General features: G+C 41.7%; 1 long non-coding RNA gene across 2 annotated transcripts; it reads left to right on the top strand.

Annotated features, from left to right (window-relative positions):
- Nucleotides 1–26,814, top strand: LOC129518717 (uncharacterized). 2 transcript variants are annotated; one of them, XR_008666230.1, is made up of 4 exons: nucleotides 1–151; nucleotides 912–1,010; nucleotides 2,245–2,347; nucleotides 26,739–26,814. It is a non-coding gene; the product is annotated as an uncharacterized LOC129518717 (long non-coding RNA). The 2 variants fall into 2 exon arrangements; XR_008666231.1 differs by lacking the exon at nucleotides 26,739–26,814 and adding an exon at nucleotides 20,377–20,987.
- The last annotated feature ends 478 nt before the right edge of the window (nucleotides 26,815–27,292 follow it).

Genomic DNA, 27,292 nt, shown 5'->3' with positions numbered 1-27,292 from the left:
CTCACCCTCGCGGAGGAGAGGAAGCGAGGACCGCACGGCTGGGGAGCGAGGAGACGTGTGGAGTCCGGGGCTCGGGCCGCCTCCACCTCCTCCTGCAGCGGACGCGGCGCGGCGGGCGGCGCACCGGCCGCGTCGGCTACCCTGCGCGCAGGTGGGCACCCCCGAGCGCGGCGCTCTGCCCCCTCCGGAGCCGCCGCGGGCCGGATGCCCTGGCGTCCGGGCCACCGAGCTCGGGGGCGAGGGCCGGGTAGGTCCGGGGGCAGCGGGAAGGTGCGCGGCCCCTTGGTGTGCACGCTTGTGCGCGCGCGCTGTGCTAGGTGGGGAAGAGGTGCGGAGAAGCTGCCTCCCTGGGGATTCTCCCCCTCGGGTCTCAGCCCCCACCCCCGCCGCTTTCTCGGGAGCGGAGCCCGGGGGCGGCTTTGAAGGACGGCGACCGCCCCCCTCCCCATCTCGGTGGTGCGTGCGGGTCTCTCCTCTTCTTCGCCGTCTACACCTAGCAACCATCCGGAGGCCGCTGCTCTGGGCCCTCGGGACTGTAGGAAGCCGGGGAGACGCGAGAGTGGTGGTGGCAGGACGCGCCGGGGCGCGTGCGGGGAAGGCAGGAGTTGCCGGAGTATTGTCTGCCCGCCGGGTGCCTGAGCCCGCGCGCCCGCTGGCGCTTTCAGGGCCGGAGTGGGGGGTGTGATTGTGTGCGGGGGGTGGGGCGGGGTGGGGTTTGCCGAACTTCTCTCCGAAGGCAGACGGTGCACATGCACTTGGCGCCTTGTGCACGTTTGGACGAAGGGTTAATGGAGGCACGTGGGAGCAGGATGGGTCGCCGGCCGGCCCCCAAAGAGCCTCTTGGGACGGCCCAGCGCGTGTTCGGGGTTGGGAAGGGAGGGAGTGTGAGCGTGTGCGAATGTCCGCCCTAGGGAGAAGGAGGAGAGTGGCTCGAGGAGACTGGGTTTTCTTGGATTTGCGGCAGCTCTTAGAACCCGACCAGGCTTCCCGGGAGTTAAAGTGAATCGCGGGTAAGTGGGGATGGATCCCTCCGGTGGGGCCACAAAAAAGCCCGCGGGCTTCGCGGGCTCGGCGGGCCTTGCCGGCTGGGTGGCTCCTGGCGCTCTCTCGCCTAGCGGGTGGGGTGGGGGTGGGGCTGGGGCTGGGGCTGGGGGTGGGGTGGGGTGGGGGTGGGGCTTGTGTCTTTGGCTTAAGGTGCTGGAGCTGGGGCACTTGCTCTCTGTGGACGGTGGGACCCCGGAGGTAAAGAGCTGCGCGGCGCGGTGTTGTTCTGTTAACTCTAAAATCTGTAAAATCTGTGTCTGTCCTGTCTGTCTCACACGCGCGGGCACACACAGCACCCCATGGTTCCATCTGTTTTTCTCGATTCACTCTAGAATCTTCGTCGCTGCTCCCTCGCTCTCCCTTACAGACACAAAACACACCCTGCTTTGCTCTGTTACTCTCAATAACTCTAAAATCTGTGTGTGTCTCTCTCTCTGACTCTTCTCGCACGCGCGCGCGCACACGTCCCTCCCCTCGTGGCTGCTTTGACTTGAGAGTTCGTGGATTTTCATTTATTGCTTGGTCTGCTTCTTCTGCTCTTAGATTTGGATACATCCGACTTTTTTTTTTTCCTTTCTTTTAAAGTAAAAAAGACCTACCTGTGTTAAAATCTATGGGGTTTTGGGAAAGCCCTTTCTTTCAGCGCTCTACATTCACATTGACAACGGGAATATGGCATTCTGAGGAAAACAACCCCACCTAACTGCTGTTTAGGATGGATAAAGCACTGCTTCATTTGAGAGTTGATATTACTGTTTTTAATAGATACTTTACAGCCATGGGAGCAAGTGTGCTTTGCCTGGATCTCTCCCTCATGTTTTTTTCTTCTTTGGGGTAAATTACAGAATTCTCAATTCCCTAGTTAACAAAGTGGTAAAGTGTCTTCTGATTTGAAGTGGCAGATCTTGAAATGGTTGTGGGTTGGCATGTGGATGGGTTCTGTGACTCCATCTCTTTAATGGACTGATCAGAGTGGTGTTGATGTGAGATTTAATCTGTTTCGATTTCTAAGTCATTTATCAAACCTTCCCGGGAGGGACTCCTTAAGAATTTCCACACAGAGGAGAAAGAACACGTTTTAAAAAATCTCTTGGAGCAAAGACTTTGCTACTTTTGCCCCAATTGTCCCTGTTAGTTGCTTAGAAAAGATGCGTGGTTGATGAATAATGCATAAGGTTTATTTCTCTTTTATGTCTACAGGTGGCAGTGTGGAAGCCAAAAACGGGAGCTTCCAGAAGTGGTTTCTGAAAAATAGGAGTGAATATACACGAGTAAGCTAGTACTGGAATCAGAAAAACCACAGGTATGTAGAAAAATTAATACACCTAGCCGGTTTTATGATTATCGCATTCCAATATCTTGACATTTATATAGACTTTTATGAAGTGAAACCTATTTTGAGGCATTTCCAGAGGAGAAAACCAGCTTATTCTATTACAGTGTATTTAAATAAAATCCTGCGTGTAGTTCTGTTACTTTTTACGCCCCCACCCCCAAAGAAGCTTTGTTTTCCGTTGTGACTATGTGGCTTTGCATTTAACAAGTTGTTGCTTTTAAAAACACTTGTTTAAACTGTGTAAAACTGCTAATTTTTTTTGAATGATTTCATTTGGGACACTTTTAACCAGTCACCCTGTTGAGCCTACACGATAGTATCTGCTTTTCACAAAAACTACATCTCGCTGTTGACTGGGCATACGGCTTACCAGAACACCAAGGCATCAGGCTGCTTCTTTGAAACCAGGCTTTTTTTTTTTGACCATCTCGTCCTTTTTCTTTTCCCAAGCTGAACACAGACGAGGTACCTTCATAATTCACCCATTTCACTAAATTAATGGCAGGTTTCAAAGGGGATCAAAGACTATCAAATTAAGAGTTTTTCATTGTGATGCATTTGAAAAGAATTTGCCTTCGAGGGTCATTAAAACATAAAGATTTGCATATTAAGGGCCTTTTCAACGACTGGGTAGCACAGTATTATGAATGGTTGAAGAAGGGAGGGGTTTAGCATTGTGGATTTTTCTCTTAGAATGGTGGGCCATGGCTCATGGTGCTCTCCCAGGGAAGTTAAAGTTCTTGCTACCTTGGCTGTGTTAGGGGCAGGCATCAAAATGGCTGTTAACGAGAATGAAGCTTTCTCTTTCCTCGGGGTGTACGCATTCATCACAATTCGGGAATGTGGTGATATCTTGTGATTTTTGACATTCTGCCTTTATAGCTGAAGAGGGATTTAATTAGCCCCTGCCGATGAGGGTGTAAAACAGTCAGATGCTGTTCTCAAAGCTTTAAAAGGCCAAATTGGACACGTACCAGTAGAAAGCAAATTGGGACCTCTGACTCAGAAAGTATAGGCTAGACTGAGGACTGAGGGGGTTCTTAATGCAAAGACCCCACGGATAGGGAGTGGCTTCAGGAAAGCTTGTCGACATTTAGGAACAGGTAAGTTTGCAGTGTGTGGGACTTATTAGATTCATTATCTGACTCCGGCAACTAATCAACCCTCTATGCTTCTAATATGAATAGGGTCTCATCTTCTAGGTCTGAAAGGAATAGCCCAACAAGTTGAGATTTTTTTTTTTTTCAAGTTGAGATTTTTATTCCCTTTTTGAATCCTACTACCCTCATTGTAGAGACATTAGGTGCTTTAGAGATATTTTATTTTATGAGGTATGACATACAATAAAGTGTAAAAACACATTATTCCAAAGTGTCCTGCTCAGTGAATTTTGACATGTGTGAACACCGCCCAGGTCAAGATATGGATCTCTTCCGCCACCCCCGATTTTCTCCTCTTTCCCCTTCTGGTCCGTTTTTATCTCACTCACTACAAACCTGAAGGTAACCATATTCAGATTTCTTTTTTCACATTATGGTTTTTAAAAACTCCAGCTACTAGTTTTGGGATTCTTGTGTATGTCTTCAGGCAGTCTTCATGCAGTTAAGGGATTCTTGTGTCTTTCACATTAACATAATAATGTATGGGAGACTCATCCGTGTTACTGTCTGTAGTAGTAATTCATTCTAGTTCATTGTTGATTTATAGTTGAATTGGATGGACATACTACATTTGTTTATCCATTCTGTTGGATTTTAGGGTTGTTTTTAGTTTGTGGCTAATACGAATAAAGCAACTACGAAAATTCATTTTTATTTTTAAAAATTTTATTTAGAGAGAGCACGGAGTGTTGGGGGGACAGTGTGGGGAGAGGGGCAGGAGGTGGGGGAGAGGGAGGAGGAAGGAATCGCAAGCAGACTCGGAGGCCGAAGAAGCTGCACAGGGCTTCATCTCATGACCCTGAGATCGGAACCTGAGCTGAAACCAAGAGTCCGGGACTTATCGGACTGAGCCACCCAGGTGACCCTGAACATGAGACCCTTGCTATGAACAGTCTTCCTTAACGTTTTTCTGGTGCACATGCCCACTCATTTCTCATGAGCACACAGCTAGGAATGGAGTTGCATGGTCATAGAGGAGGCTTAATATTTACCTTTAGTAAATAATTGCCAAATAGTCTTCCAAAGTGATTGTACCAATGTAGACTCTACCAGTGGTGTAAGGCGTTCCAGTTATTCCAGTTGTTCTGTATTTTCGCTAACACTTGGTTGGGGGCAGTCTTTTTTAAGTTCAGCTGTTCTTGGTGGGAGGGCATACTGTTATCTCCCTGGGGGTTTTAAAATTGAAACAAATTCAGTGGTGGCAAAACACAGGTAACATAAAATACACCACCATAACCCCTTGATGCGTGTACAGTTAGTGGCCGTAAGCACATTCACATTGTTGGGTAACAACCATCACTACCATGTGTCTGCAGAACTGTTTTCATCTTGTAGACCTGAAACTGCCCATCAAACAGTAAATCCCTGGTTTCCCTTCCCCATGGCCCCTGGCAAGCACCATTGTATTTTATGTCTCAATGAATTTGACTACTTCAAGTATCTCAGGGGTAGAATCACAGAATATTTGCTCTTTTGTAACTGGCTTATCTTACTGAGCCAAACGTCCTGAAGATTCACTCATGTTGTAGTACGTGTCAGGATTTTTTTTTTTTAAGGCTGAGTGCTATCACACCATCGGCATCTACCACATTTTGTTTATCCACTTATCTATCTTTTGGGTGGACACTGAGATTGCTGCCACCTTTTGCCTGTTGTGAATAGTGCTGCTCAGAACATGGGTGTACAGGTATTTCACAACCCTGCTTTCAGTTTCCTGGGGGCATGTACCCAGAAGTGGAACTGCTGGATTGGCTATGGTAATTCTATTTAAATTTTTTGAGAAACCCACCATCCTGTTTTTCATAGCTACTGCACCATGTGACATTCTCAGAAGAGTGGAAGGGGGCCGCAGTCTCCACATCCATGCCAACACTTAATTCTGTTTTTTCCTTTATTTTATATTTTTAGTGAAAGGAAGAGAGAATGAGAGCATGCTAGTGAGTGGGGGAGGGAGCGGGTAAAGGGAGAGTAGGAGAGAACCCCAAGTAGGCTCCATACCCAGCATGGAACCCCAAATCCAGGCTCTATCCCAGGACCCGGAGATCAAGGCCTGAGCTGAGGGCTCCTGGGTGGCTCAGTGGTTGAGCGTCTGCCTTTGGCTCAGGTCATGATCCTGGGATCCTGGGATGGAGACCCACATCAGGCTCCTTGAGGGGAGCCTGCTTCTCCCTCTGCCTGTGTCTCTGCCTCTCTGTCTGTATTGAATAAATAAATAAAATCTTTAAAAGAAAGACCTGAGCTGAAATCGAGTCGGATGCTCAAAGGACTGAGCCACCCAGGTGCCCCTATTCTGTTTTTTCTTTTTTCCCTCTTTTCCTTTCTCCTTTTTCTTTTGATAATAGTCATCCTAACGGGTGTGAGGTGGTCCTTACGGTTTTAATTTCTATTTCCTAGTGACTAGTGTTAAATACCATTTCATGAACTTACTGGCATTTCGATACCATTTTGTGAAATTTTTGTTAAAATCTTTTGTCAGGTTTTGAAGTGGATCTTTTTCTTTGAGTTCTTTTGTATTCTGTATAGGAGTCCTTTGTCAGATAATATGTATTACAAGTATTTTCTCCCAGTGTGTGGCTTGCCTTTTCACTATCTTCATGCAGTCTTTGATGATTTTTAATGAAGTCCAATGATGGACTTTTTTTTTCTTTTATGGCTATTACTTTTTGTGTTCTATTTATAAAACTTAAAACTTTATAAACCCCCTATCTTGGGGTTATTTTTTAAAACCTCCCTTTTAGTTATTAGAAATAGATAAAGGCAATACGTTTGGAAAATGCAGTATATTAATTATAAGCATATTTAAAATAAGTACCCCAAGAATGAAAGTTGGAAATGTTCTTTGTTGTAGCAGGTGCCAGAGAAGGGGTTTGAAAAAGGGGTTTTTTCAAGAAGATTCATGGACACTGTTACTCAAGTGGCCCCTGTTGTGGTCTCCCCCTAACACTGATTATGTCCTCAGAGCCCCTCCAGAGTGGGAAGAACCCTAGGGAAGAGCCTGGTGATGGCTTGGCTGGAGGAAAGAATGTGGCATAATGGATGAGTATCCACTTTTCCTTAATTCATAATCCAGACTTGCTGAATGACCCTTCCCTTTTTCCCTTCCCAGGGAGAGTTGCCAGTGGTGGATGCTCCTTCTTTTCTTTGCCTCTGAAATTATCAATGCCCCTCTGGCATTCATTAGCTTTTTCTCTTCACCTGTATTTTTTTCCTCTCAGTGCTCTGTGTTCATGTTCATTCTTAGGTCTTCAGTTGTCCCTCTTCCCCTGCCCTGTGTTCAAAAGACTCCCCTGGTCTATCATCTGTTCTCCCCACCTGTCCTTCAGCAGAAGGTCTAGCTCTTTATCTTTACCTGCCCCCTGGACGTCTCCCACTGGATCTCTGATGACATGTGTCTTAATAAAACACACGTGTCATTCCTCTTTAGTCTGCTCTTCTGCTTTCCTGCCTTAATTGATATATTTACCACGAATCCAGGATCCCAAAGTAGACATCTTGGCACTGTCTCCCTCCTCCCACATAGTTCCTATCCCTCTTAGAGGCTATATTTAGTTTGGTTCAGGTCGCCTTTGGGATTGTAGTAATAGCCTCCCAACCGATCTCCCTGATTCTTCCCCTTGCCTCTAATCCCCCACTTGTCATCAGCTTGCTTTTGCCTAAAACACAGACTTACTCATGTCATTTCCTACTTAAAAAGTGATTTGTAGCTCTCTACAACCTAACAAGAGGCATTCACATTCCTTAGCATGATTTACAGTAGGATACCCTTAATTATTTGCCTTCGACCTGCTTTTCCTGTTCCATCGTCTGCCGTTTCCTCCCCACACTCCATCTGTCCTAAACTATTTGCCATTCCTAGAACATTCCTTGAGTTCTTTCCTGCATCTGTGCTTTTGCACATGCTGTTTCTTGTCTGCTTCTGACGTCCATTCCTATCTACCGATGACTTCCTATTTTTTCCCCTAAAAACTAGCTCCAATGTGACCTCTTCTTTGAGTGAGCCTTCCTATCCTCTAAGTAGATTTTGTAATTCACACTTTATTAGTGTCCTTGGAGGGGATGACTAAATGTAAGCACTACTGCATATTAATCTTTGTGCCCCCAGTAATTACTGAGAGCACTCGTTCACATACGAAGACATTTGCTACATGTTCACTGAGTGACTCCATTCCTTACTGTAGCAGTTAGCTTTTGCTGCTTAACAAACACAATATTGTTTTATTTATTTATTTATTTATTTATTTATTTATTTATTTATTTATTTATTTATTTGAGAGAGCCATGTGCATGAGTGAGCATGAGCAGGGAGAGAGAGAGAGGGAGAAGCCGACTCCTTGCTGAGCAGGGAGCCTGTTGCTGGGCTAGATTCCAGGACTCTGGGATCATGACCTGAGCCAAAGGCAGACCCCACCCAAGTGCCCCTGATCAGTGGTTTAAAAGAACCAGCATTTAGCTTAGCTCTTGATTCTGTGAGTTGACCATTTGGATAGGACTCAGCTGGGTAGTTCTTTGGATCTGGGCAGGTTTTCCAAGAGGTGGGTTGGGGGCTGGCTCTTCTAGCAAGGGATCAGCTCCTCTCCACCTTTTGCTTTTTGTTTGTTTGTTTTGTTTTGTTTTAAAGATTTTATTTATTCATGAGAGACACAGAGAGTGAGGCAGAGACCCAGGCAGAGGGAGAAGCGGGCTCTCTGCAGGGCGGCCAATGTGGGACCCCATCCTGGGACCCCAGGATCAAGCCCTGAGCTGAAGGCAGATGCTCAACTGCTGAGCATGAAACATGAAGTTCAGTGTTTCTGATTTACTACCAATTAAAGGATTCTTTTTAAGGACTAGTGTACATTAAGAGGAAGTACGGTTACAATACAGGTGCAGGAGCTTAATTGAAATATACATGAAATGTATATTGATAAATATTCTTAGAAAACTATACATGAAATGACCTCAACTTCAGAGGTAGTAGAATAATCTTGGATCAGTTTGAGTTTTTCCAGAACTTTGTCATAGTACATAGTATGTTTTAGTAGAGCTGTTAGAAGTAAAGAACACAGATCTAGATTTTTCCTCCTTCAAGCCCATTTCTACTGATCCTAGAGATACAGGTGAACTGTGAAGTGGCGAGAAAGTGTAAAACAGGAGGCACTTGAAGGGCTGTAAGACCCCTTATGACCTCTTAACGACCTTTCACATGTTTTTCTCCTGCCACGTGCCATTCCTAGATTGGCCGCTGACACAGTTAAAGGCATGAAACATCCACAACCCAAGTAATCCTCTGTCAAAATAACAGATGTGTTACTATTTATGGGTGAAAATAGAACTTATCACTTATGTTAAAAGATATCTTAAAATTTTTTCATGGCATGTTTTCCTTTTGTAGAGAACAAAAGACGTAGTTCATATCTCACTGTACTCTATTTATAAATCAGTTTCTTAAAAAAATCCGTATCTTACCAAATCTTTGTATTGTCCTTGCTGTTTAGGTAAAATAAAATCAAGGGACTGTAGTTCAATATTTTTAGAAGACCATGCCCACTTTGAGTTAGAAAAATCAGTATTTTTAACTATTAACAATTGAGCAAATCAAGGTATTTTAACAGATTGAAGTAGGATATTAATTGAGATAGCATGTGCAGATGTGCAGGTATTCATGTTTTTTGTTTTCCCAAGAGCTAGTTTGAAATAGACAGTAGTGTAAAATATTTTATATACTAGTATTCCTTACATGTTGCATAATGTGAATGCTCCTTCCTAAGTTACATCTATTAATGTATATTATATAAATACATAGTCTATATGTACTATATGGTGGGGAGAGTGAGGGAGAGGGAGAGAGACAGGGAGAGAATACACATCCTCCTGTATAAGGTTAAAATACTAGCAAAAGCTGTACAAAAATCATGAGTAAGCATAGAGCTGATTTACTGAAACAGCTATACAGAACAGTGACTTGAGTTGTATCAGGGATTATTAGTTAAGTATTTATATTGAAGAAGGTTATGATAGGGAAATGATTAACATATTCAAGGTGATAACTTTAGAAGGAACCTCAGATGCCACACTGAATGGTGTTTTGGGCACAACTCAGCTTTTAAGTGAGAATTTAAAAACATATATTTGGGATGCCTGGGTGGCTCAGTTGGTTGAGCATCTGCCTTTGGCTCGGGTCATGATCTTAGGGTCCTGGAATTGAGCCCCATGTCGGGCTTTCTGCTGGGTGGGGAGTCTGCTTCTCCCTCTCCCTGGACCCCTCCCCCTCATTCTCACTCTCAAATAATTAAATCATTAAAGAAAATAAAACCCATAAAGCATAGACATTTAAGAGGGACTAGATGGTTCATCAGTCATCGTCTTATCCTCTGAACACTCACTAATCCCCACTTCAGAAAATATATGAACTGTGTGAAGTAAAAGGCTACAGGCGCTGAGGGGCACCTTGTGCTTTGGTAATAAAGAATCTGTACGGAGGGTCAGCTCTTGTCTTGTTTTCTCTCACCCCTATGTATGGCGACGTGGGATATTTTCTGTTATTAACCACCATGTGTGGTGATATTGTGCATGTTCTTAATCGCGTTATGGAGACTCACAGAAATAACCTGACTGCTGGTTTTTTTTTTTTAAAGATTTTATTTATTTATTCATGAGAGACACACACAGAGAGAGGCAGAGACACAGGCAGAGGGAGAAGCAGTCTCCATGCAGGGAACCCGACGTGGGACTGGATCCCGGGACTTCAGGATCACGCCCTGGGCCAAAGGCAGGCACCAAACCGCTGAGCCACCCAGGCATCCCTGACTGCTGGGGTTTAAGTGATAGTCTTTGGCCACACCCTTCTCTACCTCTCTTACATGTTCTTCTGCTCTGCCTGTGAACAGAATGACCAAAGTCCTTGTGTGTGTGTGTGTGTGTGTGTGTGTGTGTGTGTGTGTGTAGGAGCTCTTCCCAGTGATGATGTCTCCATGTCTACATGCTCAGTAAATGAGCACCTAGTGTGTTGTATTTTGCATCAGTAGCAGTGATTTTTCCATCACTATTGGTCCAAATATATATATATATATATATATATATATATATATATATATATTCATTAAATAAAAGCATTACACCAAGAATTTTCACTTTGGATTAGATTTGACCTTGGATTGGCCTGGTGCTAGAATCCCAGGCTGGATTAGAAGTTAGAAGGATGCTGTTCAGATTTCCAGTCAGCTTCTAAATAGCTGTGGGTGCTGTGCACATCATTCTTATTGCTCCAGGCTTCAGTTTTGTTATCCCCTAACATAGGGGTTGGACTGTTTACCTCTAGAGTCCCATCTTATTCTGCTTACTCCATCAGTGTTTTTTCCCCCTGATTTTAGTAAACTCTACCATAAAACTATTACTAGGATTAAATTTTTTTTTTACAGATTTTATTTATTTGAGAGAACACTAGCAGTGGGGGAGGGGCAGAGGGAGAGAATCTTCAAGCAGACTCCCCGTGGAGCAGGGAGCCCAGGTGGGGCTGTATCCCAGGGCCCTGAGATCATGACCTGAGCTGAAGGTTCATGAAATGCAACCTGTGGCCAGGTAGAACCCAAGAGGCAACCATCCATCATAGTATATTCACATTTATGTTATTGTAGAGTTTTCCTGTACTTGGTCAAGAGCAGAGTGACTATAACCCTACTAAAGAATTTAAACTTTACTGTTGAATTCTGGTGCCCCTCCCAGTGTCCTTTCTATCATTACCTCTCCAATAATAGGAAGACCAAGTTGTATCAGACTAAGTTTGGGGGTTGCTACATGATTTCCTTAGTGCTTGCCATGTTTTTGTACTAAACATTTGACATTCACAAGTCCAGGTGTGGTTTTCCTTAAATTCATCTTGCTTTGGTCTGTTGACCTTCTGGAATTATTTATTTATTTATTTATTTATTTATTTATTTATTTTAAGAAAAATTTTATTTATTTATGATAGTCACACACACACACAGAGAGAGAGAGAGGCAGAGACATAGGCAGAGGGAGAAGCAGGCTCCATGCACCAGGAGCCCGACGTGGGATTCGATCCCGGGTCTCCAAGATCGCGCCCTGGGCCAAAGGCAGGCGCTAAATCGCTGCGCCACCCAGGGATCCCCGACCTGGAATTTAAAGGTTGATGTCTTTACTCAGTATTGGAAAATTCTCAGGGCACCTATGTACCTCAGTGAGTTAAGTGTTGGACTCTTGATTCAGTCAGGTCATGATCTCAGGGTCATAAGATTGAGCCCCAAGTCAGGCTCCGAGCTCAGTGGGCAGTCTGCTGAGATTCTCCCTTTCCTTCTGTCTCTTCCCCCACTTGCATGCTCTCTCTCTCTCTCTCTCTCTCTCTCTCTCTCTAAAAAGAAAGAAATCTTAAAAAAAAATTCCCAGCCATTGTCTCTTCAAATATTGCTACTGCCCTGTTCTGTTACTTTCTTATGACTCTACCACTTTCATGATCAGACCTTTTCCATGTTCTTTATGATCTATTTTTTCTATCCCTTTTCTATTTTTTAATTTTTATTTATTTATTTATTTATTTATTTATTTATTTATTTTTAAGATTTTATTTATTTACTCATAGACACAGAGAAAGAGGGGCAGAGACACAGAGGGAGAAGCAGGCTCCATGCAAGGAGCCTGATGTGGGACTCGATCCCGGGTCTCCAGGATCACACCCCAGGCTGCAGGCAGCACCAAACCGCTGCGCCACTAGGGCTGCCCTAATTTTTATTTATTTTTAAGTAATCTCTACACCCAGCATGGCACTCGAACTCACAACCCCAAGGTCAAGGGTTACAAGCCCTGGACTGAGCCAACCAGGTGCCCCTCCCCTCTTCTATTTGGGCTTTAATAGGGATGTTTTCCATTAACTTTTATATTCCAAGTTTATTACATCCAGCCTGCTATTAAACCCAACCCTGCTAATTGATTCGTCTGGGTTATTTCAGACATTATATTTTTCTTTATTTAAAGTATTTTATTTTTCTATGATGTCCATTTGATTATTTTTATAGACGAGATTGAGTGTGTTCAAGGTGGTAGGGCCGTAGACCTAGATTCTAGTTCCTTTTTGAAATTCTCCATTTTTCCATCCAATTCCCTTTTTTTGGTCTCATTTTCTTTGACTAATTTCTTTGACTAATCAATCATTTCAAAGGTTTTGTCTGCTGAATCCCGTTATCTGGAGCATCTATGAGTCTGCATCTCTTGTGTTTGTTCTCTCTTGAATATTGGTTACATTTTCTTTTTTTTAAAGATTTTATTTATTCATGAGAATTTATTTATTTATTTATTTAATTTATTTTTTTATTTATTTTTTTTATTTTTATTTATTTATTTATTTATTTATTATTTATTTATTTTTTATTTATTTATTTATTTATTATTATTATATATTATTTATTATTTATTATTTATTATTTATTATTATTATATATTATTATTTATTTATTATTTATTTATTTATTTATTTATTTTTTTATTTATTATTTAATTAATTTATTTATTTAATTTATTCAGAGACAGGCAGAGACAATAGGCAGAGGGAGATGCAGGCTCCCTGCGGGGAGCCTGATGTGGAACTCAGTCCCAGGACCCCAGGATCATGACCTGAGCCAAAGGCAGATGTTCAACCACTGAGCCACCAGGTCCCCTTGGTTACATTTTCTTACAATTTTTTTTCTCACCTCATAATAGTCTTACAATGTTTTAATCCTATAACCAGCAATTTTGTGTGAAAGAATCTTACTAGTTCTGCGGCACATCTTCCTCCAGAGAGGATTTCCTCCTTTTCCTCTGTTAGGTAAATATAGTGAGGAGTTGGGAGTTGAGCTAAGTCAAGGCCAGGTTGCAGTTTTAGGAAGACTCAGTCCAGGTGTGGTTGCTGTGCTCCTCAGGTGTGGTTCTTCAGGCTTTTCATTGAAACTGTAGAAGACTTTTTTGTCTCCTTGGCCTTGGAAAACTGTGGGAGATTAAATTTTGCCCTTTGAGGGTCTTGAGCTTAGCTTCTTGTCCCCTTGATTTTAAGTTCTTGGAACTGTTTTGAAGAGAAACCTGGTTATGTATTTGAGGGAACACTCCTCCTTTGGTACAAATGTCCTCAAAACACTGTGAAACTAGAGACTTTACTCTGCCTTTGAATAGCTTTTGGCCTAATATCTCAGTCTTCCTCTTAACAGCTCCAGAACTGAACAAATGTGGGTATTTTGCATTTGTCACATTAGCCTACGTTAGCATGTTCACCAAGAAGTTTTGATCACTTTTCCTCGGTAGAAATCTTTTCTCTTGGCAAGTCTTCGCAGCTCCCAAGTGCCCTGAGGGAAGAAAATCAGAGATTTCTGCTCACCTCAGAAGGGCTCCCCTTTGACATTCTTGTCCTTGAATCCTTTCTAGTCTCAAGAAAGCCTCATACTATTTTTTTCTCTATGAAGCATATAAGGTGAGATCTGCAATTTCATAATATACATCATTTTCATGTCCTCATCTATTCTCCTTGTGAAGTCTTCAGTTGAAGCATTCCACATTTCCTAGCTTTGTGATAAAAGTAATTTTGGCAGTGAAGCACCTGCTGACTCATTACAATATTACTGCCAGAGGAGGAAAATAGGACTACTTGGACAATATGGTCCTCTTCAAAATATTTTCATTTTTTTAGTTTTTCAATTTTAATTTGTCTAAAAAGCACTTTTTAGGTAGATGAAGGTAATGAGGCACTCTCACTTGACTTCAGGTTCTCTCAGATGGGTTCCTTACTGGACACATTTACTTCGCTTTTGTACTAAAATGAGGCATGACTCATTACAAACCCTCTCATTTGTGGGGAGAATTTGCTCCAGAGAATCCTAGGCCCATTTCTAGGCAGCATCCATATGGTTTGCACATGTAAAAAGGAGAGAATGAGCCCCTCACATTATTTAAATTGGAACCATTTCAGTGTGAAGGAGCAGTTTTGTCGTTAACTTTTCTTAGAGGCTATGTAAGACCTGGCCAGGACCAAGAGCTCTAGGCTTGGTGGGAGCTCTGAGTTCTAGTGTTGCCTCGGCCTCCCACACGCTGTTCCTCCCAGAGGAGACCTCCATTTTTCTCATCCTGAGACTGTTAGGACATTGGAACTGTTGGGTTCTAATCCTTTACCATCTCTGCCCTTCGGATTCCAATCATTTATCACATGGAAATTAAGGTTGTACTTGCATTTCAGTAAACTATTAGGATCAAGTGAAAGCACAAACTTAGGCAAATTTCTTTTGACCCCTATGTTTTATATGTTTGTGACACCAAGTGGGAAATCTTAGATACTGTGTGTCAGTGTCTAAGAAACAATTTTTCTTTTTTTTTTAAGGATTTTTTTTTTTTTTGAGAGGGAGAGAGAGCATGACTGGAGGGCAGAGGGAGTAGGAGAAGCAGGCTCCCCGCTGAGCAGGGATCAGCATGCCCTGAGCAGGGATCAGCATGCCCTGAGCAGGGATCAGCATGCCCTGAGCAGGGATCAGCATGTGCTGAGTAGGGATCAGTGAAATCGGGGGCTCAATCCCAGGACCCTGGGATCATAACCTGAGAGCCAAAGGCAGCCGCTTCACCAACTGAGCCACCCAGGTACCCCACAATTTTAAAAAAAGTCCTGTGTTTTGAGTCCTGAGTCCCCATGTCAGTCCTAGGTTTGTCACTTAATCTGCTCTGGGTCCCTGGGCACTTCACCAACTTGTCAGGCTCACTTGCCTCTACGGCAAAATGGATAGAAGAATACTAGGACCATACCGGTCTCACATAGCTGTTGTGAGGAAGATCACAAATGATTGATCTGTGAAGGCACTTTATAAAGAGTAAAGAGCTGTAAAAACATCAGTTATCATTAGGACTGTAATGACACATCTCTTGTCAGCGGTAACCATCTGTTTGTTGTGGCTCTCACTATTCAAAGTGAGATGTGAAATCAGCCCAAGGGTATTTAAATGATATACACCTTGACTTTTGTTCTCATTTCAGTCCTTTTTTTTTCCTTTGGTGGTGGGGGTGGGGGTTGGTGGGGTGGGTGGGTAGGTAGGTAAACTGACACGGTGCAAAGGATAAGCTCTCTGCTTTTAAAATCATTGAAATGTAGAGCTGGAAGGGACAGTAGGATTATTTTAGCAAATCCCCCTCTTTGAGAGATGTCGTTTAAGAAGTTTAATGGACTTAGCAAAAGTAACAGAGCTGCTTCGAGATAAAACCACAACTGAGACTTCACTGTTCTCCATTGAAACCTTGACATGTGCAACTGACTTCTAGAATTTTGGTCAGGGATCCAGATGAAGCAATTCCCTTTTGGACATTGCAGTTCTCCGTTTCTCTTCTCCCTAACTTCTGACATCCTTTACTTCTCTCCTGCCTCACAGCCAGCCCTCTCTTTCTCCCTTTCTTGTGGTGGCGCCTCTCTCCACTCCGGAGAAGAGAGTCCTCCACCTCTCACCAAAGCTCCTCCTTCCCCCTACGCCCCCCACTGCCCTCCCCACATGTTCTCTGGATTCTGAGTCTGTTTGCCTCTCTGGGATTTATTCCAGAACTTATACTGTCATCCCATATTATCTTTATTTCCCTTACTGTTGCTTCTCCTTAGCCCATGAAGGTGTCCAAGCTTATTGTAGGATTTTTTTTTAACTTAATCTCGCATACTACTTCTTTTCAATATTTGGCTGCTAGAAAGAGAAATTGATAAGCAGAGAAATCCCTCCTTTGTCAAGTTCCATTCATCCTTTTCCTTTTTCCTTCAATTTAAAAAAATCATGGCCAAATACACATAATGTAAGATTTACCATCTTAACCATTTTTATGTATATCACTCAGTAGCGTTCAGTACCCATCATCACTGTCTACCCGAACCCATTTCTTTGTCTTGCAAAACTGAAACTCTGGGGTGCCTGGGTGGCTGGGATGGTTAAGCATCTGCTTTCGCTCAGGTCATGAACTCCGAGTCCTGGGATCCAGCCCCGTGTTGGGCTCCCTGCTCAGCGCAGAGCCTGCTTCTCCCTCGGCCTGACTCTGCCTGCTTGTGCTCGCTCTCTCATTCTCTGTCAAATAAATAAATAAAATCTTAAAAAAAAACCCTGAAACTCTGTCCCCATTAAATACTAACTTCTCATAGGTCCCTCCTCCCAACCTCTGGCAACCCCCGTAATTCTTTGTCTTTATGATTTTTCCACACATTCCTTATATAGTCCTGCACAAATGCAGTGGCTGGTGCTTGGTGGCCGCCCAGAAAAGTCCTCTCCCTCCTTCCCCTGCCTCTGTCTTCCTCTGCTCCGCCTCTTCCCTCATTTGTTGCAGTTTTCTGGCTTCTCTGGGGAACAATTTACTGCCCAGTTTTGAGGTCCTTTTTCTTCCTTCTTTGGCCTTTTGGCCCCTGTGATCCTTAGGATCTAGGCTGGCTTCCTCCTCTCCTTTGGAGTTCATAAATGGCGCTCTCCTACCTTCCCATTCAGCAGCCCAGGGACATGGGCCCACTCCGCTGCTCCCCAGCCCAGGGGGCTGTTTCCTTATACCCTGGACAGAATGTGCCTGAGCCTCAGTGCCTTCAGCCCCTTGCTTCTCTTTCCTCCCTACACATTTCACCCAAATGCCTTTTTCAGGAAAGCCTTCACTGACAACCTGTTGCAGCTCCACAGAACTTTGGAAGTTCTGATTTCAGTGTTACTGGGGTTTCACTTGGTTAATCCCCTTCCCCTGGGTTGGTGAGGGCTTCATGAACTGAGACTGCCCTTAAGTCTTCTCTATTAGATGTGGCCCTGGCAGTTGGCCCTGAAGCAGGGCTGAATAGATGGAGAGCATTCATTCATTTAAGTATGGTTCTTACAGAAATGTGCTTTTCTGGGGGCACCTGGGTGGCTCAGTGTTTAAGCCTTTGGCTCAGGTCATGATCCCCGGGTCCTGGGATCGAGTCCTGCATCGGGCTCCCTGTGGGGAGCGTACTTGTCCCTCTGCCTATGTCTCTGCCTCGCTCTCTGTCTCTCATGAATAAATCAATTTAAAAAATCTTGGAAAAAAGAAGCAAATGTGCTTTTCTGATATAAGAGACTGAATGTTGATCAACCACTGGGAACATCAGAGTACACAAATAGAAAAGAGCAATTCACCTTGGTGCTTTGTTGTGGGAATCTGTGATTTCAGCCAGCTTCTGAAGTACTGAGTTGTTATGCATGTGGTATCACCATGTGCTAGGTAGAATAATGGCCCACAGATGAATTCTGTGTCCTAATTCCTGGAACCTGTGGAACATGTTAAATAAAGGAAAGGAAAGAGGAGTTAAAGTTGCACATGGAATTAGGTTGCTACTCAGGTGTCTTTAAAATAGATTATCCTAAATAAAATAAAATAATAAAATAAAATAAAATAAATAAAAGATTATCCTGGGGGTGCTTAGCTGGCTCAGTTAGGTATAGAGCATGTGACTTGTGATTTCAGCGCCATGAGTTGGAGCTCCACATTGGGTGTGGAGCCTACTTTAAAAAAACAAAAAAAAGATGGTACTGGATTACCTGGGTAGGCTCAGGGTAATCAAGGGTCCCTAAAAGTGGTGTGTGCTGTAGAATCTGCTTAGAGCTAGGTTCATGGACTGCTGAGGATTTTAAATTGCCTTGAATATTATCTTCGGTTAATGCTTCGTTGATAAATCCCTTTCTACAACAGATATAATTACATCTGTTTTCTGTGTTATTAGCTGTAGTGAAAGAAAGGTGCTTTCATTGAATGCTTGTATAAGTCAGGTGCCTTATATATTACCATATTTAATGTGCTAAATAACCAAAGAAGTCAGTATTAAAACCACTTATGGATGAGGAAACAGGCAGAGTGGTTAATTTATACAAGGTCACACTGCTGGTAACTTGCAACTGTGAGTTTTTATTGCACATAAAAAAGAGAAGATTCCAAGTTGTGACATTCTCAGTTTGGCAAGGTGTGCCCATGGCCTGTATTGTCTGATGGTATGTCTTATAAAGTCTTGCCTTGAAATTTGAAAGTTGAAGATGAATTTGCATTTTATTGAAGCAGCGTGCCACGGTAACAGACATGTAGTAAATAGAGAAGAGGACGAAAGTTATCCAGGAGTCCAACAAAATCTTGATTATATTTTGGTAGATTTCCTTTTTGTCCTTTTGTCCGTGTTCGTGTGTATGTTGCAGCTCTCCATAGCTGCAGTCCTAGTTTGGGGTTTCTTATTTGACATTATGTATTCTTCCATAGCCTGTGTCTTTGTAATTACCATCTTTAATAGACAATAGGTGGTTTCCAATTTTCTTATTATTACAAGTGATACTGAAAGAACAGTTTCTATCTGGGACATGCTGTTCTCTTGGTGAAGAGCAGGAGCACAATCCAAACCACGCAACACAGTTAAAACCTCGGTTTGGAGGTGGTTAGTGCCATATCTGCTCACATTTCCATTAGTCAATGTGTGTCATAGGGGCCAAACCCAAAGTCAAGGAAGTGGGGACATGTACTTCTCTCCCATGACAGTCAAAAGGATGAATAACCCTATTATGCAGAGGGAGAAATAGTTGGGAATAATGATCCCATCTACCACCTGGTGGGGAATAGGATGCATAGAGCTGGAACATAAAAATAGAAATAAATAAAAGTAGCACATAGAGACAGATGGGGGTGGAATGTGAATTCAGATTCTGACCTGGAGCAGAGGCTCTGTCTCAGGTGCCTCCTCTGACATGGAAGAATGAAAAGAAATGATGTCTCCAAAGCACATTGTGCTTGCTTGACATGTAAAAGGCCGCCAGCAAATATTAGCTCCCTTTGATGGTACAATTTTGCCATGGTACTGGATGTGCTATTTTCGTGTCTGTTTGGAACTTGACGTTCTTGGGTTTTAACTCAGGTACACACAATGCTGTGGATTTTCTAGTCATACAGGGAAAAATGGGCCTAGTTTTTGGATTATATCTCCCCAAGTCCCTTTAAAAAGTGCACAGTCACTGAGGAGCTAATGTAAAATTTACTGACCTGATTTCCTAAGCAACTGAAATTGACATTTCCAAGGTGAGAGCTTGTTAGAATTGGGGCATCTTGGGCCCTACCTCTGACCTACTGAATTGGATTCTGTAGTTCAACACAATCCCTAAGGGATTGGTATATACATTAAACTCTGAAGAGCACTGATCTAGATCGTCCTTAGAAAGGCTGTTTTAGGGACGCCTGGGTGGCTCAGTGGTTGACTATCTGCCTTCAGCTCAGCGTGATCCCAGAGTTCTGGGATCGTGTCCCACATCAGGCTCCCAGTGAGGAGCCTGCTTCTCCCTCTGCCTAGGTCTCTGCCTTCTCTCTGTGTCTCTCATGAATAAATAAATAAAATCTTAAAAAAAGAAATAACTGTGTTATTTATATTTATTTTTTTTTTAGAGAAGGAAGAGGGTAGGGGCAGAGGGAGAATCTTAAGTTTCATGCCCTAGAAATGCTGTTTTAAAAGAAAAGTGTTCTCTTTTTAAAAATGATTTTACGTATTAGAGAGAGAGAACAAAGCACAAGTAGAGGGAGCAAGAAAGAGTTAAGCAGGCTCCCTACTGAGAAGGGAGCCCAGTGTGGGGCTCCATCCCTGGACCCTGGGATCATGACCTGAGCCCAAGGCAGTCGCTCAACCACTGAGTCACCCAGGTATTCCAGGATAGCTTTTTGTCCAAGTGTGAAATTCTTGTGTCTGAAGAATTTTGATCCCCCCCCCCTTTTTAAATAGAAAATGGTAAATCAGTCTAACATTTAATATATTTTTCTTCTTCCAAATTCTATGTTAGTATTAGGGGTCTGACCACAGGTTAAATTCACTTTGCAACTTTTTGGACCTCTTTTTTTTTTTTCTTTTTTAAGTCTTTCAACCAGTCCTTTGCAACGTACTGAAGATAATTCTGTCATCAGATGCTGACTTGACTGCACAGATTCCCCGGTTCATCAGTGAGCTGCATATTCTATATTTTGTGGCTATATGCTATTTCCTTCGCGCAGCCCAAAGAATCTTTTTCTCTTGGAACCCACTAACCTTAGACTCTTCCTTCCCTGGGGTGCCGCCTTGTGGTGGGCTGTGGGTCCTTCACCGACAAACTCCTGCACTGGTTAGTCATGGAGGAAAGTGAGTCAGCCATTGTGTGACTCATTGCAAACCCAGCTCAGAGTAACAGGCTCCCATCATACACCCAAGAGACCACGAATCATTAGGCTGAGACAACCTGCTGGTGGATACTATTTGGAATAACTCCCCTATTGTGATTTTTCTTCAACTCTTTTCCCTCCTACTATAAATGGACTTAGAAGAAACATTAAGAAGAGAATGAAGGGCAGCCCTGGTGGCTCAGCCGTTTAGCGCTGCCTACAGCCCAGGGCGTGACCCTGGAGACCCGGAATCGAGTCCCACGTAGGGCTCCCTGCATGGAGCCTGCTTCTCCCTCTGCCTCTCTTCCTCATTCTCTCTCTGTCTCTCTCGCTCTCTCTCTCTGTCTCTCATGAATAAATAAATAAAATTAAAAAAAAAGAGAATGAAGACGTTACTCATTAGGGTCTTTGGGGGCTTTGATCTTGATTTTATTTTTTTTTAAAGATTTTATTTATTTATTCATAGAGACACACACAGAGAGAGAGAGAGAGAGGCAGAGACACAGGCAGAGGGAGAGGCAGGCACCATGCAGAGAGCCTGAGGACTCGATCCTGGGTCTCCAGGATCATGCCCTGGGCTGCAGGCAGTGCTAAACTGCTGCACCACCGGGGCTGTCCTCGATCTTGATTTTAGCTAATTCAGTATTATCCACACTTTACTTTGTTCTGTATGGTTGTATGCATTGTAAAATTCTATGTATTTTAAAGTTCTATGTGTACAAATACACACATTTATATCTACTTACATCTCCACATATTTTGAGTGTGTGCACACATACGTCTATAACTAATTATTCTTTCTGCAAAGACTTGTTACCGAAAGTTAAGAGGCTGTGATTGTGCTCTTTATGACCCTTTCTGTAACTGGACTCCCTCCTGTGATAATCAGGTAGGTGTTAATCTATTACTCCTTTATGAGTTCACAAATGGGAACTTTTATGCAAAGAATCACATCCACTGTCTTTCCACATAAGTTATTTCTAGGGAAAATATGTTGACAAAGCATAGGTAGCAGTCCACTAATACTCTATCGATTCAAACAGCTACCATAGTAACTGCTAAGTTCTTATCTAAAGAGTAGGAACATTCTCAATCTGCATAAAGATACCGTTTATTTGCAACTTTTGTCGGGGAGAAAAATACATGTATACTAAATAATCACTCGTTAGCTATACATGCCAGGAGTAAATGTCTTCAACTCCAAAATATGTTAATAATGAGCAGACTCCTGTGCCAGCTTATTCTGCTATAGTTTTTGACTCCTCCACCTGCGTGAAGATAAAGAGAATGTGTTACTTATAGTAAGAATTGTCAAATCTGGGATGGATTTTGCACAAAAAGCACTTTAGAGACATTTGAAACTATGGTATTCAGCTAAGTGTTCCCATAGTTTAAAGATATATTCATTTCTTTTTTTTTTTGATACATTCATTTCTGAATGTTGCCAAGGATCTGAGTGCTATGAGCAGCTTGCAGCAGAGATTTGTGTGGTTGCTATGTGCAAAAGCCCTAGAATAAGCAAATGGGAAAGAATATCAGGGTGGGTAAATATTACTATAGTAACGACTTATTTCTATAGGAGAAATTTAGAAAATAAACCAAGAATATCTGGAACATGGGTAGAAATACACGTTGTGTAAAGTGGAAAGTACAGAAAAACAAAAGTCATGTTTCTGATAGCCACTGTCTGTTAACACTTTTCATTTTGATATGGGATAACTAAAAATGTTACACTTGGAGTGACTTTCTAATGCACTGTTTAGCATGGATAAAATCACAAGAGAAAGTGCAAAGCCCTGGGCAAAAGCAGTAGTGTTCCATTTTTTCTTAACATGATAATACCAAAATGTGCTCTTTGTATGAGTAGTGTTCCAGAGAAGCTAATTGTATATCTCCTTTAATTACATTATATCAAATAACTCTTGAGTGTGAAAATGATTGATTTGAGAGAGAGAACACAGGGGCAGAGGGAGAGAGAATCCCAAGCTGACTCAATGCTGAGTGCGGAGCCTAATGCAGGGCTCCATCACAACTTGAGCCAAAACCAAGAGTCAGATGCTTAACTGGCTGTACCACCCAGGTCCCCTGATTGTGAAATTGTTTAAATACAGCCTGGATCTCTTGGGTTGCTCTTTATCTGACTCATTTTTTAGTGGGATAGAAAAAGGGCCACATAATTATTAAGGCAATTTTTTTTTGACTATGAAGTACTGACAGGTTTCTTTGCTGTCTTTTCTTCTGCTTTGGTGGTCTCAACCCTTGCTGTTCATTAGAATCACCAGGAGAAGGTTTACAAAATGATTAACACCCATGTTCTACTTCAAATTTCTGGTTCAATTCTGATTGAATGTGGAACGTGTGCATGTGTGTTTAAACTACTCACGTAGGGGATTCCTGGGTGGCGCAGCGGTTTGGCGCCTGCCTTTGACCCAGGGTGCGATCCTGGAGACCCGGGATCGAATCCCACATCAGGCTCCCGGTGCATGGAGCCTGCTTCTCCCTCTGCCTGTGTCTCTGCCTCTCTCTCTCTCTGTGACTATCATAAATAAATAAAAAAATTAAAAAAAAAGACCTTTGTTCTGGCATTCTGAATTCTCTCTCTGTGACTATCATAAATTAAAAAAAAAAACAAAAACAAAAAAAAACTACTCACGTGGCTGTAATGTTTAGCCGGGGTTGAGAATTACTCTTCTAGACCTTTAACAAATCCTTAACAATTAACTACATTGTAGTGATCATCTATGTAAAAAACGTAAGCCCAGGTAGATGGCACCAGGTTATGTCTAGAGCATCTGGTAGTCTCCGGGCTCGCTCTCTGCAGCTCTGAATTTCTGGGATTTTAATTCCTTGTGCTGGAGTTTTAATTTTGTACTGATGTCTAATTAATGGCTGTATTATTAGTCAACTTCTATGAGACACTTAACAAAGAAACACCTGTGTGAAAAAGCAGGCACAATCTGGTGGGGTGGGGTATCTGAGTTAAGAGGTGGCTTTACTCCGCAGAATGATGGTCGGTCCACTCCCCCCTGCCCCAGTTCTGCAGTGAGGAATTTCTGTTCAACAGTCCTTTGAGATTTTATTTCATTGGGACAACTCTGGACACCGAGGCTTAAAGAGAATGTTTAATTAGGAAATGGCAGAGCCTGGATTTGTGAGCAGATCTGTTTGTCTCTTAGACGCATTCTTTTTTCCTGTTACTACTTTGTTTCTCACAGGTTGAATGGATCTTCCATGGCCATGGTTCTTTGTGCTATGGCTTGCGTCTGAATGAGATGGGCTGAGCGCTCATGATCAGCTCACGCTGCTGTGGCGAATACCTGTGGATTTGAATACTTTTGGACTAATGTGGATAAATACTCATTAGTGCTGTGTGACATCTATGTCCTTAAAGCTTTCATACTGTGAAGACTCTTCTTTTTTTATGTACAGGTTATACTGTGGTCATATAACAAACACATGTAAAAAGGATTCTTATAATTCTTTTCAGAAAGGAACTGTTGGAGCAGCCTACTATAAAACCATATTTATTGAATGTATTAAATGTAATTTATTGAGATTTCTGTAAAACTTGTCATTTAGTAATGATTTCAAGTGAGGTAGTTCCTGATGATCGATTTTTATTAACCGAATGACTGGTAATGCCTTTGGTCGGTCAGTACCTTACGTGTCAGTTCAAGACTGTAAACTTACTAATAATGGGGAGGCACTCACCTTCTAGTTATAGCAGAGATAATTACAAAAGCGGTTTTCATTACTGATCTTCTGTTACGTGACAAGACACTGCAGATATATTCTCTCTAATCCTTCTGAGTTAAGTGGAATCCTTATTTTGCAGTACAGAAAACTAGACTTTGCTAAACAAAAAACAAAAAAACACCAAACCTTCCCAAGACAGTGCTAGAATGTGGTAGAACTAAGATTGAAACTTAACTTTTCTGACTCTAAAACCATGCTTTTGGCTGCCCTGGTAGGGAGACTGGCTTCCGTCCTGTTAGTCCTCTGTTTTTTTTTTTTTTTTTTTTTTTTTGAATAAAAACGTTTCATTGTAAGTGTTTCTTCAAAGTGATTGTTCCAAATTAGTTTATCCTTATGTCTCAAAGAGCCATTTACCATATGGATCTCCACTTCCCTGGTTCTTTGGGGATTTTTTAAAAACCTTTCATGTATATAGGCCTGTGTATGAAATACAGTATACTTGCAGAAATGTGGTAGAAACTGTGCAGCTGAAAGAGATATTATAAACAAGCACCCATCTAACCACCACTGAGGCCAAGAAATGGAACCTGGAAGCCTTCTTTTCCCTCTAGTCATTTGCCCTTTCTCCCAGAGATATCCTAGCTTTATGAAAATCCCTCCTTTGTTTTGCTTTTTAATTTTACTATCTAAATATTTATCTCTAAATTATGTAGTTTTGCTGATTTCTAAGCTTTATGTGAATAGATTAATATAGCATGTATTTTGCATCTGCCTTTATTTGCTCAACAGATTCAGTGATACCATTTTCTGCATAGTGATCGTGTACATAATTTGTTAGATTTATTTCCATATACTTAATAGATTTTTATGTGATGAAAATGGCATATTTATCAGAACTTTATTTCTAACAATTGCTAGTATATAAAAAACTAAAAAAATTTTTTGAGCTTTGATGTTATAGTCCATAATCTTGCTAATAAAAGCCCTTTAAAAGTGTAGTAATATAGTGAGGCCTTTGATTTTTTTTTTTTTTCTATGAACATAGTCTTCTCATCTGTCAATAATACTACGTTTTTCTTCCTTTTTAACCCTTATATCTTTTTCTTGCTTTACTGTCATGGCCAAGACTTCTAGTACACTGTTGAGTAGAAGAAATGACGGTAGACGCCTTGTCTCATTCCCCTTTTTAAAAGAGAATCCTTTTGAGATTTTACCTGTAAGTATTATGTTTCTTACAGGTTTTGGCATGTTATCTTCTTTTAGAGGATGAATTTTCCTTCTGTTGCTCGAGTTACTTTTTTAATCAATAGATGTCACTTTTTCTGTATCAAGATGAGAATCTGATTTTTTCTTTTACTCTGTTAATATGGCCAATTATATTGACTGACTTTGAAGAGAAATGAAGGGTGGAGTCCAGATTTAAAATCAATTTGAATAGGTATATGGTCCTTTTGAAATAATACGGATTTGATGTGCCTGATATTTTCTTTAAGATTTTTAAATCTGTGATCAGGAATGAGACTGGCCTATAATTTTCAGCTCTTGCATAGCTCTAGTTGTGTTTTTGTACTTGGCTCAATCTAAATTGCAAGCTCTGGAACGTGCCCTTTGCTGCTGTTCTCTGGAAAGGTTTGTATAATTTAGCCTTAAATCTTGTGTTAAGTGTTACTGCTTTCTTAAATTTTTGGTAGAACTTGATGGTGAAGCCATCTAGGTATGCAGTTTATTATTATTTTTTACTGTAGGAAAGTTTTTAATTACTGATTCAGTTTCTTAACGGACTGTTTAGGTTTTATATTTCTTGTGATTCAGTAAGTTGTATTTTTTGAGAATTTTTCCCAAGTTGTCCAAAATTTTAAACTTTTTGGGATAAAGTTGATTGAAATATGCTTTCTAATCATCTTCACTATCTGCAGTTATGTCTTTTTTCTCTGTTTTAATCATCGGTTTTCATTCAGAGGTTTAGCATGTTTATTAATATTCTCAAATGGCCAATTCACACTTTTGCCTATTGTCACTATTTTATGCTTGGTTTTCCATTGAATTTCTGGTCTTGTTAGGATTTCCTTCTTTGTGCTTTCTTTGGTTTAGTTTTGGTCTTTTTTTTTAAGATTTTATTTATTTATTCATGAGAGACACAGAGAGAGAGGCACAGACACAGGCAGAGGAGAGAAGCAGGCTCCATGCAGGGAGCCCGACATGAGACTCCATCCCAGGTCTCCAGGATCACACCCTGGGCTGCAGGCGTCGCCAAACCGCTGAGCCACCCAGGCTGCCCTAGTTTTGGTCTTAATGCTTTGAGATGCATACTTAGCTTTGTAACTTTTAGTTGTTCTTAGAAAATAACATATATATTATATTTATTTCCTTTCTTTCCTTTTCTTAAGTAAGCTGTACACCCAGCATGGGCTTGAACTCATGACCTCGAGATCAAGAGTGTTACATGCTCTACCGACTGAGCCATCCAGGTATCCCTCTGACATACATATTTCTTATTTTAAGTAGTTTAGGCTTTAATCTATACATTTGAAAATGTAAGTTTGTTATACAGTTTGAAATATTGTTGATTTTTTACTTTTTTTCTTTGACCTTTGAGTTACTTAGATATTATTTAATTTTCAAATAAATTGGAGTTGTTTTAATTGTTCTGCTTGACAAAACATCATTTCTATTTCCTTTAATGTAGTTCTGCTAGTGATGATTTTTTTTTCAGTTTTTGTTATTCTGAAAGTATTTTTCTCCCCTTCATTCTTGAGCGGTGTGTTCATTGCTTATAGGATTCCCAGTTGGCAAATAGTTCCTTTTAGTGCTTTGAAGATATCATTCTATTGCCTTCCAACTTCAGTAATTTTTTAAAAAGATTTTATTTATTTATTCATGTGAAACAAAGAGATTGAGGCAGAGATATAGGCAGAGGGAGAAGCAGTCTCCCTGTGGGGAG

The sequence above is a fragment of the Nyctereutes procyonoides genome, unplaced genomic scaffold, assembly GCF_905146905.1.
Source record: "Nyctereutes procyonoides isolate TBG_1078 unplaced genomic scaffold, NYPRO_anot_genome, whole genome shotgun sequence".
Taxonomy (NCBI): Eukaryota; Metazoa; Chordata; class Mammalia; order Carnivora; family Canidae; genus Nyctereutes; species Nyctereutes procyonoides.
The sequence above is the reverse complement of the archived record's forward strand: the minus strand, read 5'-3'. Positions and strand labels throughout refer to the sequence as shown.